Here is a 16,047-nt window from a genome sequence, read left to right on the forward strand (position 1 = left end):
CGATTATCTTATGATATTTGACTCTCTGAATCTCAGAATTGCTCCCCCAAGGCAAGGACAAGGGTGAGAAAAGCCGGACAAGCAATAGGTGAAAAGACACTCAAGCACAGCACAGTAGTTCAGTTTTATTTCCAGCATTAACAAACATTTATGCACCCTAGCGCCAGTCCAGAGAAACAAACCGCTCCCGCATCCCCGCCCATACACGGGTGATCACCGCAGGAATCAGTGCCCTAGGGCTGGAAGAGAACTAACTCAACCTCCTTTTCCTGGTTGAAGCTTCAGGAAATAGGGGGGCACAGAGCGCTGCATGGCCTGCACCAACATGGAAAGCTGGTTGAGCAAGGAGGCGACGGATATCTGCAGGAGGCTGGAGTTTTCAGCAGTCAATCGGCTAAAAGTAAGGGGAAAAGAAAATCACATCCAAGATGCCAACTCCTCTCCCTTGGTCCCCGCCCCGCCCCGCCCCGCCGGGCCATGCAGCTAATCCTTCAGTATCTCACCTAGAGCGCCCCCTGCACCGCGGCCCTCCTCTGACCAACCCTTGGGTGTCTCCATGCGTCTCACAGAGTGCCCCCGCAGGGCGAGACGGGTCAGCCATCTGCTGCCGCCTGCTCCCGCTCAGCCAGGCCCCTTGTGAACTTACATAACCAGGTCACTGCCGATCACGGCGAATTCCCTGTGAACCGCCCCTCCGAGGGCCTCGATGCCCGGGGCCAGGTACCTGCGGGCAATCTCCGCATCCATGAAGGACAGGAAAGGCACCGTGAGGCCGCTGGTGGAGAACCAGTTAAGGCAACTTGGAGACGCGGGCCACCCACGACCCCTTCCGCCGACTCCAGCCCACAGCATAGCCCCCATCCGTCAGGCTGGTCCCCTAAGTCCGCTTCCTCTAGCCGCCTCGGTTCCTCACTCGTCCTTCGGCCCCGAGGATGTTCCTCCCCGCCAGACCCCCAAACCTCTCTCTGCCCATCCCAGGCCACTCCCAGCCTGGCCCTCAGCCCTGCCCCGACCCTTGGGAAGGATACAATTCCAGCGGTTGGTTTCCCAAGCCCTCTGCAGAAGCTTCTGCACCCCGCCCTGAACCGGGCAACGCCCCGTCGACCGGGGGCGCTTCCCCGGCAGCAGCACCCTCTGTTCCTCCGCCTTCCCACATCCCGGGGTTTCCAGAGCGCCCAGGGCCACTGGACCCACTGGCACTGCCCTCTGCCCCATCACGACCCCCGCCATCGCCACCATCTGGGGCCTGCATGGCTGCTCCACGTGCCCCCTCAGAGCACACCTCGAACACAACCTCCACTTCCCGCTGTGCTGAAGGAATGAGGTGCCCACACGAAGTCCCACCCCTTCCCCCACACGAAGTCCCACCCCTTCCCCCACAATGCACCCCGTGAGGCGCACTGCGCCTGCGCCCGAAGGCCCCCATGTGCTGAGGCACCAGCCGTGCGGTGGGTTTGGACCAAACCTGCCCTGCTGCCCCTGGGCCCTTGGGCGGCCCCGTCGGCCCGCTCCCTCACAAGGCCCCGCCCCTTGACTGTAGGCACCTCAGGCCCTCCTAGAGGACCCGCGCATGCAGGCCCCTAATGAGGCTGCCTGTGCCCGTCTCAGTTCCCGCCATTTTAAGGGGTCGCGAGGCTCTACTTTGGCCAGCGTGGACAACCACTCATATTACCGCCTGCCCTGAATTCCCCTGTCCTGGGCATGAGGCCTACACTGCTGCGGGCCCCCACCCCCAGTCTCGAGTGAGAGCCTGGAGCGCCTGTGGACCATACAGAAAACTGGGGGAAGCAGGGGCTGGGGTGGAACTTGGGTCTCTCCTCAGCGGCGGCAACGACAGAGCAGGCACAGGCAGCCACGCTGGGGACAGGACCTAGGACCTGTTAGACACCCTTGGCTCTCGGGCTGAGAGGACAGTGTCTGGGCAAGACGGATAGGATCGTGACAGGAGAAGCTGCTGGTGGCCAGTTCTCCCAGGCCAGAGGGACAGCCTGAGGACATCAGTCCGGGTGATGCAGATGTGGCGAGCCATTGCAAGTTCATCGCCCTCAGGGAGGACTAATGACCATGGTCATATTACAGCCCTTTCAGTGTGGAGGTAGGGTTTCTCCATCAGTCTGTCAATGCCACGCACCTTGCACCTTCGTAACAGATACAATAGATGCATACAATCTCCAGAGCAAAAACGACACTACAGTGTAGTAGGAAGACATTTTTATAGCTTTAAAAAAATGTAGCATATGCAACTAACATCTGAGAGATGCCCACAGTTAACAACCTCCTCCCCCCAAATGGGGCATTATAACAACCAGCCCTCAGCAGCCCAGAGGAGCTAAGCCACGGCACACCAGTCTCCTACTCCCACCTCTCTACATGGCCCTTTCATTAACTGCTTCTCGGCTGCGTATGTTAGATTAGAATGTGCCGTCTGTTCCCTGCTGTGCTCTGCATACTGCTGCAAGGGTAGATGCAGGCATCCGGCAGCTACATGGGGACGTCTGCGTGCATCAGTCGGCATGCATCTGCAGGTAACATAAGCCTCACTGGCCAGCTTTTGCACAGGGACTTTAACACAGAGATCCAGTTGCTGACGAAATCATTTGAGGAGCCAGAACCATGGCATGTAGGCCAAGACTCTGACAATGACTCCCAAAATACCACAGAATGACCTGCCTGGGGAGCCAGAACCCTACCACAAGAGGGTGGTAGCGAGATCAGGAACCTGCTGACCCTACCATTGCTTCTGGGAATACACCCCCCCCCCCCCCTGCTATCGTCCAAGTACTGTATCAGGAAGGTTCCTCTCTCTCTCTCTAACTGCGAGTCCCACAGCCACTCTGCTACATCTGAACAGCACGTAAGAAACGAGGCCCTAGATCCCCTCCTGAGTTAGTAAACGTCTAGCAATGGGCCCTTGTGAGGTGGGGAGGAGCCCTGATTTCTGGCGCTTGCCGGAAACCACGTCCTGCATGCGCTCCCAGCTTGGCCAACTTCAAGCTATCAATAGGAGCTCACTGGGGGCACAGGTGACAAGAGATGGTCCCCATGGGCTGCCTGTCACCAGCAGATAGGGGCTGGCTCCGACACACCACTGCTGGCACCAGCCTTACCCCACAGTAGGAATCTCTGCTAACACTGCCGTGGAAATGTGAATCCTTGCGCGTTGCAGAGAGAGAAGAGGTAGCACCGTAGGGGTCAGCTAGGGATTTTTATGAACCATTTCCACAGAGCTGTTGAAGCAGAGGGTCCTGGAGGTCGTTATTTTCAGAGTCTTGTTGGAGTAGAAGCTCGAGGTGTCAGCCGGAGTGGATCGTGTGTGGTTGTCATGGGCACGGGAAGCCATGCTGCACTGAAAATCCGTGGGGCTGGAAATTGAAGGTTCGTCACTGTGGCGGTTTTCCTGGGCAAGCCTCGTGAGCAGTGATGAGGTCGGGGTGCCACCATGTTCAGTCTCAGCAGGGAGTGGGAAGTGGGGGGTGTTCCTCCTTTTGCGGGTCTTAGGTGAGGGGGTTACGACTGGTAAGGTTGATAAGCTACCACGTCTGGTGTTCCTGATATGATTTGGGGTGTCCACGTATCCAGGTGCACCTTGATTCAGTTTGGTAACTTGCCACATATAGGTTGTTTATCAGTTTGTGCCTCATGGTTGCGCTGGGCAGATGGTGGTGGTTCACTTGTACAAGCAAGGGCCAGACTCATTCTGCCTTATACTCAAAATGGAGTAGCTCATGGCACACCACTGCTTTAAAAAATGGAGCAACTCAGGTTTAGACACAGCCTGAAAACGGCTGTTCTATACATTGTGGAGTCACCCTGAGCGGGGCATAGCCTGCTCTCCACACAGCTTAAGCTCCAAATGGCTCACTCAAGCCCTATGTAGACTGCAAAATGATCCTCTCAAGGTCCAGAACCTCAACTGGTGCAGATAAAATCCTTGGTGTGCACCCTGGTGGGACTACCAACAATGGCCCATCGACCATTTCCAGTGACCTCATTTTCCTCACCTATGAAGCAAGTTTTAAGTAGCCACAGTTGCAACAGGAAGGAAAAGGGCAACTGCCCTGGGATTTAATATCTCCAGGCAGCTGCAGGACCTTTCTTGTGGTTCCAAGTACAGGTCCGGCAAGTTGGGAGAGTGTGTCAGTCCTGAGCCCTTTCCTTGTCACCGTGGTTCACTTTATGCTTTGACTGTATCCCTTGTTGTTCTACAACTCACAATTTTTCTTTAACTCTTCCCAATCTTGTCCTCCATGACCTGGTCCTCCGTGACCTGGTCCTCCATGACCTCCTCCTCCATGACCTTCTCCCTGATCCTCTCCTCCCTAATGTCTGCTTTCTAATCTCAGGGAAACTGAATGAATTCCTCTGAATCACCTCTTTAAAAACTCCCTGCCCCCCACCCTTGGGCAGAATCACGGTCTCTGAAGGAGGAGTCCCTGTGTTTCTCTGTTGCTGGCAAAGCAATCAAACTTGTTTTTCCTTTTTGTCAAAACAGTGCCCCCATTATCGGGTTGGCGTAGGGGACAAGGTGCCAGCTTTTGGTAACAATACCTCCCGGGAGGGAAAAGGCTAGGCTCCACACGCTCGCTCGCTGCTCCAGAATTATCTGGCGTTAAATTGGGAGGAAAATTGGTTTTATTCAGAACAGGCTCTGAAGGAAGCTGGGAGAAGCCTGTTTGTTTCAAAGTTTGCAAAGGTGCGGGACCAAAGGTCTTTGAAAGTGGAGTTGAGGAAGAGAAGGACTTTGTGAAGGCAGGTAAGGGAGGGAGGGTCTTGATGACAGGGGAGAGCCAGGTCATTATGTTCTGAGGCAAGGTGTGGGTGGAAGCCCTTGATAAGCTCGGCACTCGTGAAGGAAAGGGAAGGAGCAGAGAATTCTCTGAGCAGTGAATGGGGTGCGATAACTTCAGGAGCCAAGAGGGAAGAGATGGTGAGAAGAGATGGGGGAGGGAAGGTCTTGAAGGTGAGGGAAGTGAGTAGTTTTCAAGAGGAGGGGAGGGACATTAGTGCTTTGCTAGAGGCAGTACGGTCTGAGAGAAGGCCTTTCTGAGGGCAGTTGGCGGAATGAAGGATTTAGTGAGGTGACGTGAGGGGTGGAAGGACACTTTGAGGGGAGGGAAGCGATATCACTGCTTTGTGGCTGGAATGGAGGAGGGAAATCTTTTGTGAGGAGAGCAGTGACAGGGAAGGCTTTTGTCAGGGGAGGTGGTTCAGGGAAGACATGTTTGAAGGAAGCTCAGGAGGAAGCCTAAGAGATGGGGAGGGAAGGCAAAGAAGGACTCTGCGACCAGGGAAGTGACATAGGAATTTGGGGAGAAAGGGAGAGTTGTTGAGTCTCAGAGGAAGTCACCCAAGAACCATGAAAACGCAGGAAACACCCATGATCCACTGAAAGGCAAAAAGCACTGGTGAACAGTTGCAACTCCTGAGGAACACAAAGGGTAGGGAAAACTAGTTGGGAACTGCAGAACTCTAGCCCGGCACCACCACCTCTAGCCCAGCCCCTACAAACTGTCGTCCTCTAAATGTTAACACACCACACCAACAGGCCGCTCACTTTCCCTCTGGGGATGGTCCGCATCCAAATATTCCTTGCTTTACCCCCAAGGCATCTCTCTCTTGAGATTGCCCCCATCCTCCCCTGAACATGTACCTACTTTTCTAAATAAGCCTCTGTCTATGCCTTTGTCGGCCACAGGCTGAAATTCTTTTCCGTCAGGTATGCCAAGAACCCCACTGGTCCTGCGTCAAGTCTACCCTTCTCTCCGGGAACTCCTCAGACCCTTCTTTGGGGACATCTCTCCTCCTGTGACAGGAGGATCTGTTGGGGATATAGAGGCAAGGCAGCCATTAGTGTCAGAGGGCAACACCTTTGTGAGAGGAAGTGAGTGACAGAAGGTCTCAGCAAAGGGAAGCGAGGGGTATTAGTGCCTTATGAAGAGTTTGTGAAGGCCTCACAGAGGAGTCGTGATGGAGGGAAATTATCATGGTGCCCGGTGAAGGCAGATGAGACAGGGAAGACTTTAGCAAGGGAGGGAAAGCTTTTGTGAGCTGGCAGAGGTAACCAAAAGACAAGCTTGTTTCCTAGTCAACCGGTACGGGGCGGGGGGGGTGGGGACAAGCCAAAAAATGACTTTTGATGCACTACAGTCCCCTCAGGGATGGCTGTCAAACCCAGCTGTGACAGGAAACCATCCTCCTGACGGACAGAGTTTTAGGTGTTGCACCTGCACATATACCGCGTATGGAACTTAGAATACACCGTAACTCAGGAGCAGGGGTAAACGGCCTGGCTTTTTGGCCAGGAACCTGGAAATTTAGGCTCTGCAGGTCAAGGAGCTCTGGTTCACAGAGGGGCACACTTCCAACATGGTGCACAGGAAGCGTCTCACTGAGCGTGAAGTGCCGACGGCCATCTGCTCCCTTCGGATACCACATGCCTAGACACCAGCAGGCAAGGAAAGGAGTCGTGATGGCGTTGTGAGATGCAGACTGTCTTACAATATTGGCTACAGGGAATGGCCTTGTCCTAGATCCCCTGGTGTCAACCTGGGAAATTGATCTATTTCTACAGAACTGCCCGTTTCATCTGCATTCAAGGTAGTTTTGCAATTTCAACATTTAGTTTCCGTCCCTTCTCTCCTGCGTGATTGTATCTGCTTTTTGTTAAATCAACTGATCCTAATCAGACACCCATTTCATTGTGCCCAGAGATGCACTGGGCCAGCAACTCCCAGAGGGCCCAGCAGGCACTCGTGGCCTCTGCTCTGGGACATCTGCAGGATCAGCCGAGACATCTGAAGCAGGTGGAAGCCAAATCATCCGAGGGTCCTTCCCTCACAGGTCTTCCGTCTGTGTGCGGGAGACTCCAAGGCAGGCCCTGTGCACCAGAGATGCCCTCAAGTCCTCTCCACCGTGGCGGCAGCCCCAGGGCAACCCAACTGCTTTCAGGCAGCTCAGTGCTCCCAGAGCCCGTGTTCCAGGGAACAGTCGAGAAGCTTCACACTACTATCATGTCAAGCAGCATCGACCCCGCTGTCCTCCAGCAGTGGAAGCAGTACCAGACCTGCTCACATTCAAGGGGGCAGGGGAAGGGAGGGACACAGACCCCATGTCTCAAAAGGAGGCTGTCAAGGCCAAGGTGTAGAACACATGAGATGGACCCTCATCCTGTCCATCCCTGGAAAGACACTCGGCCACACAGTTATCATTATCATATGCACGTGTTTAGAGGGGCGTGAATGTCATTTCATCTAGGACTGTCCTTTGCAAAGTCAACAAGTCCAGGGCGTGGCTTGGACATGGGGAAGACAGCCATGTTCAGCCCAGGAGTACAGAAGGGGCACCTGTACTTTCCTCCACTTGGCTCACAAGTCTAGTGGTTGGGCCATGAGGTCAGAGCCCATGCGTCTATTGCTGCCCAGGGACAGGAGCACCTCATTGTGCCTGTTGTTCTTGAGAAGTGAAAGGAACCTCTTGGGCTCCATCCAAACAGTTCCTACCCCTGGGGGCTGCAGAAGGGGAACCCTTCTCTGAGCCTCCATTTGCCTACCTCTGGGGACCACACAGGGCCTAAGTCGGTACATATACAAATTCAAGGGACAGGCAGGGCTCCAGACGGGTGGCGAGGGACGTGGGACATACAGAATGCCCGGGAATTACATCCCCAGGGCCAGGAACACCAAAGTCAATCTGGGAGTGCTGGTTCACTGAGCAGATGAAGGTGGAAGACAGCAGAAATGTGGGACACAGCCAGACGCTTGGGAGATGGGTCTTGAGAGAGGGACAGTCCCCTCCCAGTGAAGGGGAGGAAAAGACAAGGCATCCTGGCTCAGAAGCAGAAGTTGGTGTCACCAAAACCAGACATTGCTTCAACTGAAGAGGCCCCTCAGGGCCCCCTTCATGTCCTCATTCCTTAGGCTGTATATGAAGGGGTTGAGCATGGGAGCCACCACTGCATATAGGACGGCGGCCACGGAATCCTCAACTGTGTAAGACGAGGAAGGCCACAGATAAATCCCAAGCAGGGTCCCATAGAACAAGGACACCACCGCAAGGTGAGAACTACAAGTGGAAAAAGCTTTCATCTTGCTCTGAGAAGAATGCAGTCTTAGGATGGCTGAGAAAATGCGCATGTAGGAAAGAGAAATCAGGAGGAAGGGGGTCACAAAAAGAAGGCTCCCCAGGGTATAAACAACCAACTCATTGACATGGATATCTGAGCAGGAGAGCTTTAGCAATGCATAGAGTTCACAGAAAATGTGTTGAATTCTGACACTTGCACAGAATGACAGTGTATCCATAAGCAGGGTGTGGACCAAGGGATAGATGTTTGTGACAATCAGAGCCACAGACAAGGAGGTGACACAGAATTCGGGGCTCATGGTTGCGGCATAGTGAAGAGGGTGACATATGGCTACGAATCGGTCATAGGCCATCATCGCCAAGAGGACATTGTCCAGTTCTAGAAATAAAATCAGAAAATACATCTGAATGAGGCACCCAACCTAAGGGATGGACTGGCTCTGAGTCTGGATGTTCAGCAGCATCTTTGGTACAGTGACAGAGGTGAAGCAGATGTCCACACAGGATAGACTGGCTATAAAGAAGTACGTGGGCGTGTGGAGGGTGGGGGTGGAGCCGATAGCCAGGATGATGAGCAGGTTCCCCACCACCGCGACCAGGTACATGGATAGGAACAGGCTGAAGAGGAGGGGCTGATGTCCAGGCACCGCTGACAGTCCCAGGAGGAGGAATTCTGAGACGATGGTTACATTACTTCTCACCATGGCTTCCAGTTTCTACAAATTCACATTGGAAATACATCCGTCAACACGACCAGAGGCAGTTTGGGGAAGCCCGCACGACACCCATGTCACTGATGGAAATCATACTTGTGGAAGGATCTCCAGCCTGGGGTAGTCAGCACAAGAGAGTATGGGGACCCTACAGGCCACCAAGTGTCTTGAGGGTGCTGCTGAGGGCTGAGGTTCTCCGTGGGACTGACCTTAGTCAACCCCCCTCCTGCTTCCTGGGGAGGAAAGATCCAGGCAGAGAAGATAAAGAGAACTGAAGGAAAGTTGGGGGTTTTTTGGGGGGTGGGGAATGGGTAGAGGCAACTGTGTAAGACTTGTCTCAGTAGGAACTCTCAAAAAGGACCAAGGTTGACCTCCATGAACCATTCTGCTTGTCCATGTAGAGGTGTGAGAGATGACGATTAAGTTAAAATTGTGTGTGTGTGTGTGTCTGTGTGTCTGTGTGCATGTGTGTGAGAGACAGAGAGAGAGTGTGTGCTCAAACACAGGCACATTATATACTTGAAGAAGATATTCATCAAAATGTTAACAGGGGTTATCTCTGGGATGTGATTGTAACTTGCATCTTTCTTTTTTTATATTTATATTTTTAGTTGTAGTTGGACACACTACCTTTATTTTATTTATTTATATGTGGTGCTGAGGATCGAACCCAGGGCCTTACACGTGCTAGGTGAGTGCTTTTACCGCTGAGCCACAACCCCAGCCCCTGCATCTTTCTTAATACAATAAGCACGTATCGGTTTTCCCACTGTGCTGTATTGATGTCGACAAGTCTTCCAGGAGGATTCTGTGAAGGGCAACTCTCACACAAAAGCACAATTAGGGGCTCATACGCAAACAGTGTCATACAAAAGGGTGTATCATGAAGCCCACTGGATTTGAGAATACTCCCTTCCCCATGCTGAACGTTTCTGAACAGCGAGCTTTCTGGCCTAGCCACTTTCTTCCCCAAGTGGGATCCTGTGCCGCCCAGTGACAATAAGCATTTGTGTCCTACGAATGGAGAAATGGCACACTGGAAGCATCTCCACATAGTAGTTGTCCCAGGAGTTGTATCAAAGCAGTTCCTGGGGCTGCATGCCGAGGCAGCAATGGCATGGGAAAGGCCTGGGGTTCCATCCAGAGAGTCAGTAACCAGAGGCAACCCAGGAATATCACTTTAGGGAGAATAGTAGAAGATTTAACAAAAAGAAATGCACAGCACCACGAGTGGCATATGACTGGCTCAAAGAGACTTTCCCAGTGAATTTAAGATATGCAGCCTATGCTGTTAACAAAAACTGCCACCTGAGCACACACACACACACACACACACACAAAGGCTCTGATGCTGCAAGGAGAAGCACTGCAGGAGGAGAAAGCTCCGGGGCACTTCCCAGCAGATGCAGTGAAAGCAGGGGAGTCCAGTTCGAGAGCACCTAAGTGTTTAAACTGTTTGTTTGGGACATTGGAAATCCCTGAAATCCCCCCCACCCCGCCCCCACTTTCTGTGCATTTGATGTGCTCTGGGTGTGTGTGCACCCGCTGGCACATGCATACCCACGATCCAACAGCCACCTATGCCTCACTTGTCACTGGACTGGTGGACACCGGAGCCTTAAGTCCATCTAGGCTAGGAAAGAGACTGTGACATGGAAGGGCGGGAAGCTCCAGGAGGCGGTGGGAGGTGCCGCTGCCTGTCAGCAATGCAGGAAGGCAGAGGGTGCTTTCTTTCTTTTGAAATTGGTGTCTGAACTCTGTGACAAGGTGGAAGGTTGGCAAAGAGTGGAAGTGGGATGGGTCTGGGTCTGGGTCTGGTGGAAGCTGCTGCCCAGGGCAGGCTGTGGGGGCCTACACCCCTCCCCCATGCTCAGAGGTGTTTGGAGGATCTACTACTGAGACCTGGGCCCTTCTCCCCACACCCCTTGCAGCACATGGACTGAGGCTCTGAGAACACTGGGGGTGTTGCCACCTGCAGGGCTCCATGGGCCACCTGAGAAGGAAGATTGTATTGTAAGTATTCCATTATGATTACTTAATTTTATTTTTATCTTTAAAAATTTATTCTAATTAGTATTACTTAATTTATCCACTTATTCTATATTATTTCTCACCCACTTTTCTTACTTGTCAGTGGAGTTTATAGGTCCTTATTGATAAGTTATCTCTTATTTTTTGAGACACAGTGTGCCCTCAAGTGACCAATGCCACAGTTCCACTGGTGACTACTCTCTCCTCTCCAAGTTGTGCTGCTGACCAAACCCTAACACTTGATCCCACTGGTTGTTTGTTTTGATGCAGAGAATCACCTCCAGCACAGGGCACATTGTAGAGAGACAAATTCCTACTGAAAAGACCCTCATATACCAGACGAAGAGGAATCCACTCCAACAGATTCACAAGCAGTACAGAATCACACAAGGAACCATGATGCCTGAAAAAGTTCACATCTCCCCCAAAACTGAACCAATGATACTGAGGTGGATGAAATGCAAAGAATACAAAACTTGGTCATTCAAATGATCAATGCATTGAAAGAAGAACTAAGGAAGGAACAGAGGGAGACAATATGGGATATGAAAGGTACGTCAATAGCGAGAGACAGATTCTGAAAGAGAACCAAGAGGAAATCTTGGAAATGAAAGGCACAATTAAGTCAAGTGAAAACTCAGTTGAAAGTCTGCCCAACAGATTAGATCCAGGACAGGACAGAATTTCGGAGCACAAGGACAAAGTGGGCAGACATGAATATTCACATGCTCTTAAAGGAAAAAATGAGAAACTATGATCAGAATACGCACAAATCTGGAACGAAATTAAGAGTCCTGACTTAAGGTTCGCAGGTTTTGAGGAAGAAGCAGAGACACAGGCCAATGGCACTGATAAACTAGTCAGTGAAACAATAGCAGTAAAATTTGCAAACCTTGGGAATGAGATGGGCATCCAGGTACTGGAGACACTTAGAACCTCAAATAGACAAGACCCGGAAAGAACCTTCCCATGACACATTATAGTTAAGATGCTGAAAATCCAGAACAAAGGGAAATAATTGTTGTTAAAGCTGCAAGAGAAATTCCAGGTCACCGATAAAGGAAAATGAATCACAAAAACAGCAATTTCTCAGAAGGAAGCATTGAGGCCAGAAAAGCTCAGAAGAATGTGTTTCAAGCCCCCAAAGAAAATAACCACCAACCTGGATGGGCAGACCCAGCAAAGCTATCCTTCAGGAAAATAAACGGATACAAATAGGAAAAGCAGAAGTCAAATTAGCTATGTGCTGAAGACATGATCCCATATTTAGAAGGCCCCCAAACTCCACCAGAAGACTTCTAGAATCAGCAAGCAGATTCAGAAAACTATCAGGATACAAGAGCAATCTTCATGAATCAATTACTTTCCTATACGCCAGTAATAAAGGTGCTGAGAAAGAAATCAGGAAAATGGTCCCATTCACAACAGCCTTTAAAGAAAACTTGGCATTTAACCTAACAAGATAGGCAAAGGACCTCGACAATAAAAATTGTAGAACACTGAAGAAAAAATTTGAAGAGGAGCTCAGAAGATGGAAAGACTTCCCATGTTCACGGATAGGCAGAATTAATATTGTTAAAATGGCCATACTGGGCTGGGGTTGTGGCTCAGAGGTAAAGCGCTCACCTAGCATGCATGGCATGAGGCACTGTATCCAATCCTCAGCACCATATTAAGTAAATAAATAAATAAATAAAAAGATTGTGTCAACCTATAACCTTTTTAAAAAAAAAAAAAATGGCCATACTACCAAAAGATTCAATGCAATCCCCGTGAAAATACCAATGACAGGGCTGGGTTTGTAGCTCAGTGGTACAGCGCTTGCCTACTGTGTGAGAGGCACTGGGTTCAATTCTCAGCACTGCCTAAAAATCAATAAAATAAAGGATAAAAAAAAGAAATGCCTTTTAAAAAAATACCAATGACAGGGGCTGGGGTTGTGGCTCAGTGATAAAGTGCTTGCCTAGCCTGTGCGAGGCCCTGTGTCCATCTATTACCAAAAACTTAAAAAATGTTTGATAACAGAATGACAAAATTGAGAATAATTGAGAATTGTGTCTGCCAAGGGTTTGTTTTTTTTTTTTTTTTTTTTCAGTCCTGGGGATTGAACCCAGGGCCTTGCAAATGCTAGGCAAGTGCTCTACCACTGAGCTACATCCTCAGCCCTGCCAGGGTTCTTAATACTTATAAAACATCTTATAGTCAGGCACGATGGTACATGCCTGTAATCCTAGCAACTCAGGATGATTGCAAATTCAAGACCAGCCTCAGCAGCTTAGTGGGACCCCAAGGATTTAGCAAGACCCAATCTCAAAACAAAAACAGAAGAAGTTGGGGATGTGGCTCAGTGGTTAAGCACTGCTGGGTTAAATTCCCAGTACCAATTTTTTTTTTTAATATATAAAGTTCCCTATATTCCTATATCACACTTGTAGACAGCTTGGTTTTTAGTTTTATTTCCTTTTGTTTTTGTCTTATTTAAACTAAATCAGTATAACTGTATGTACATAGATTAACTTAATAGGTATACTACTTTATTCCAAGAGAGCTATTCATATTTATGAACAGGGAGCTACTGATACTTACCATAAATATGATAATCTACCATATCTCATTGTGTAATTGTCACAGATTTTATACCTTTTTTTAAAAAAAAAGTGGAGTGTGGCCATTATGTGAAGATTTTTTAAAAAATTATGCCAGTATTACTTAAACATTATGTATTACTAAACTATATTTGGTGCAAGATTAGGAGGCATGAAATACTCTTGAATGTGGTAGCAATGATTGATCATGAGGTGAGATAAGGCAAGTGAATGGTACTGAGATTAGCATACAACCTGTGAAGCTGTGCATGGTGAGTTTAATGTAGACATAAAGTTATAAATTATCTTTAGGATGTTGGGATAAAACCAATTATAATAAAGAAATATTGATGTTCTTCTGTATATATCAGATATACCTTCTTTTTCTGTATTATGGATGAAACAAAATATTTTATTTTGGTACTAGGGATTAGAACCCAGGAGCACTTTACCACATCCCCAGTATCTTTACCATATCCATTGAGCACAATCCTAGCCCTTTTTATTTTTTTTATTTTGAGACAGGGTCTCATTAGGTTGCTTTGGGCCTTGCTAAATTGCTGAGGCTGGCTTTGAACTTGTGATTCTCCTGTCTCAGCCTCCTGAGTTGCTGGGATTACAGGTGTGCACCACCATGCCCAGGTAAAATGTTTTATTTTTAATACAATCAATAAGATACTTTTTTTGTATTTTATATACTTAGTTTTATTGTAATCAACATGCTAATTGTACAAATTAATGATTTTACTGTGCCCTTTCCATACATGCACACATCACACCTCGATCCCCACTCCCTTCTCCCTTCTCTTGTCCTCCACCCCACATCTCCTTCTCCTTTCTTAATAGTCCTTCTTCTACTTCCAGGTAAGCTCCCTAAGACCAGCCCTGTGGCCCTATGCCTGTTACAGCTGTAGTGCCCATACATTTTCTCTTATATGTGCAGGTAGATGTTGAGGCTGGCTGTTAGGGGATTGAGAAATCAGAGTTTTAGGTGTCAAGTGGAGCTGAAGTGGTAAACTGGAAACTTGGAAGATGCATAAGTTTTCTAGGGCTGTTGCTACAAAGTGTCACAAACTGGGTGGCTTAAAAGAATAGAAATTTATTCTCTTATAGTACAGCAGGCCAAAAGCCTGATATTAAGGTGTCACCATGTCATGCTTTCTCTGAAAGTTGTAGGGAAGTTGTTGCATGACTTTCTCCTTGTTTCAGGTGGTTGCTGGCCATCCTTGGAATTCTTGTCTGATAGACATATTACTCCATTTTTGCATTCATCTTCATATGGACTTCTTATCTCTCTCTGCCTTTTTCCTTCTTTTAAAAAACAAGGGTATCAGTTGTATTGCATTTAGGGCCCATGCTACTTTAGTATGACCTCATCTTAACCTGATGATGCTTACAAAAACCCAAATTCCAAATAAACTCACATTCACAGGCACCACGAGTTAGCATATGCCACTAAGTCTGGCTTGCTCCTAATTCCTTTTTCTAATATTTATTTTTTAGTTGTAGGTGGACAAAATATCTTTATTTCATTTTTATGTGGTGCTAAGGATCGAACCCAGTGTGCTAGGCAAGTGATCTACCACTGAGCCACAACCCTGTTGAGAGCCACAGCCGAAGGGGCCCCTGCAAACTTCCAGCTGGAGATGTTGAGAGCCACAGCCAAAAGAGTCCCCCAATGAGCAGCTCCGTGGTCTGAAAGGGTGGGGAAACAGCCCAATGAGCATCACAGCAGAGGAGCCAATCAGCTGGCAGCTGGAAGTTTGCTGGGGCCCCTTCCGCTGTGGCTCTCAACACAACCCCAGCCCTTGCTCCTAATTCTTGATTGACTCAGAAGTACAGAAGGTTAGGGAAATAAAGGAAATCCTATATGGTTCCTGGTTTCCATGCATACTTGCTATTTATATAAGGTCATTAGTAATGTGCCTCTGTTTGATTTGTGTTCTCTCTCTTTTTTCCCCCTTAGTCCTATTAAATGTGTCCCTGTTGTTTGTAGAACACTTCCTTATTCTTCTGGGACAGATATTCCAGTTCATCTTGTGCTTTCTTTGCCTTACTCTGGAATTGGTCATTTGTCTAATGAGTTGTGTTTTCTTTAGAGAAGAATGCTAATTACAAATCAAGATCCATGCCTGATCCTCTGCAATTGGGAGCCCCTTTTATCTTTGTCTTCAGCAATGAATATTCCCCACTATAGCACTGATTTCAATAGCCCTTGACCATTTCCTTTGTTCTGAGCACCACACTATAGCCCAGGACAGCATCCTGCCCTCTCCATTGAGATGCTACACAGAAACTTGGAACAATGAGCCAATGAGAGAGAGAGATGGAGAAAAACCTAGAACAATGTTGTCCTATAAGCAGCCAACAGAAAAGTGATGTAAAAATAATGGAACTGTTATGGCTGAAAAAAAACAAGAAAAGAAAAGATGATGAGGATACAGATGCAGAAATGATGAGTCTGAGGACAAGGATGACAATGAGGATTTTGTCAAGCAGGTTGTTGGTAAAAGCTGTCTTTTCTTTAAGCTATTTATCTTGCCCATTACCAGTCTCAAAACTTTTAGAGAACAGAGATTTCAAGACTTTGGGGGATTTTTCATTTTTACCTTTTTTTTTTTTTTTTTTTTTTTTTG

General features: G+C 48.7%; 1 pseudogene; it reads right to left on the reverse strand.

Moving 5' to 3' along the window:
• Positions 1-7,868: 7,868 nt before the first annotated feature.
• LOC139703189 (olfactory receptor 1N2-like) lies at positions 7,869-8,986 on the reverse strand (annotated as a pseudogene).
• Between the last annotated feature and the right edge of the window lie 7,061 nt (positions 8,987-16,047).

Source organism: Marmota flaviventris, chromosome X (assembly GCF_047511675.1).
Source record: "Marmota flaviventris isolate mMarFla1 chromosome X, mMarFla1.hap1, whole genome shotgun sequence".
Taxonomy (NCBI): Eukaryota; Metazoa; Chordata; class Mammalia; order Rodentia; family Sciuridae; genus Marmota; species Marmota flaviventris.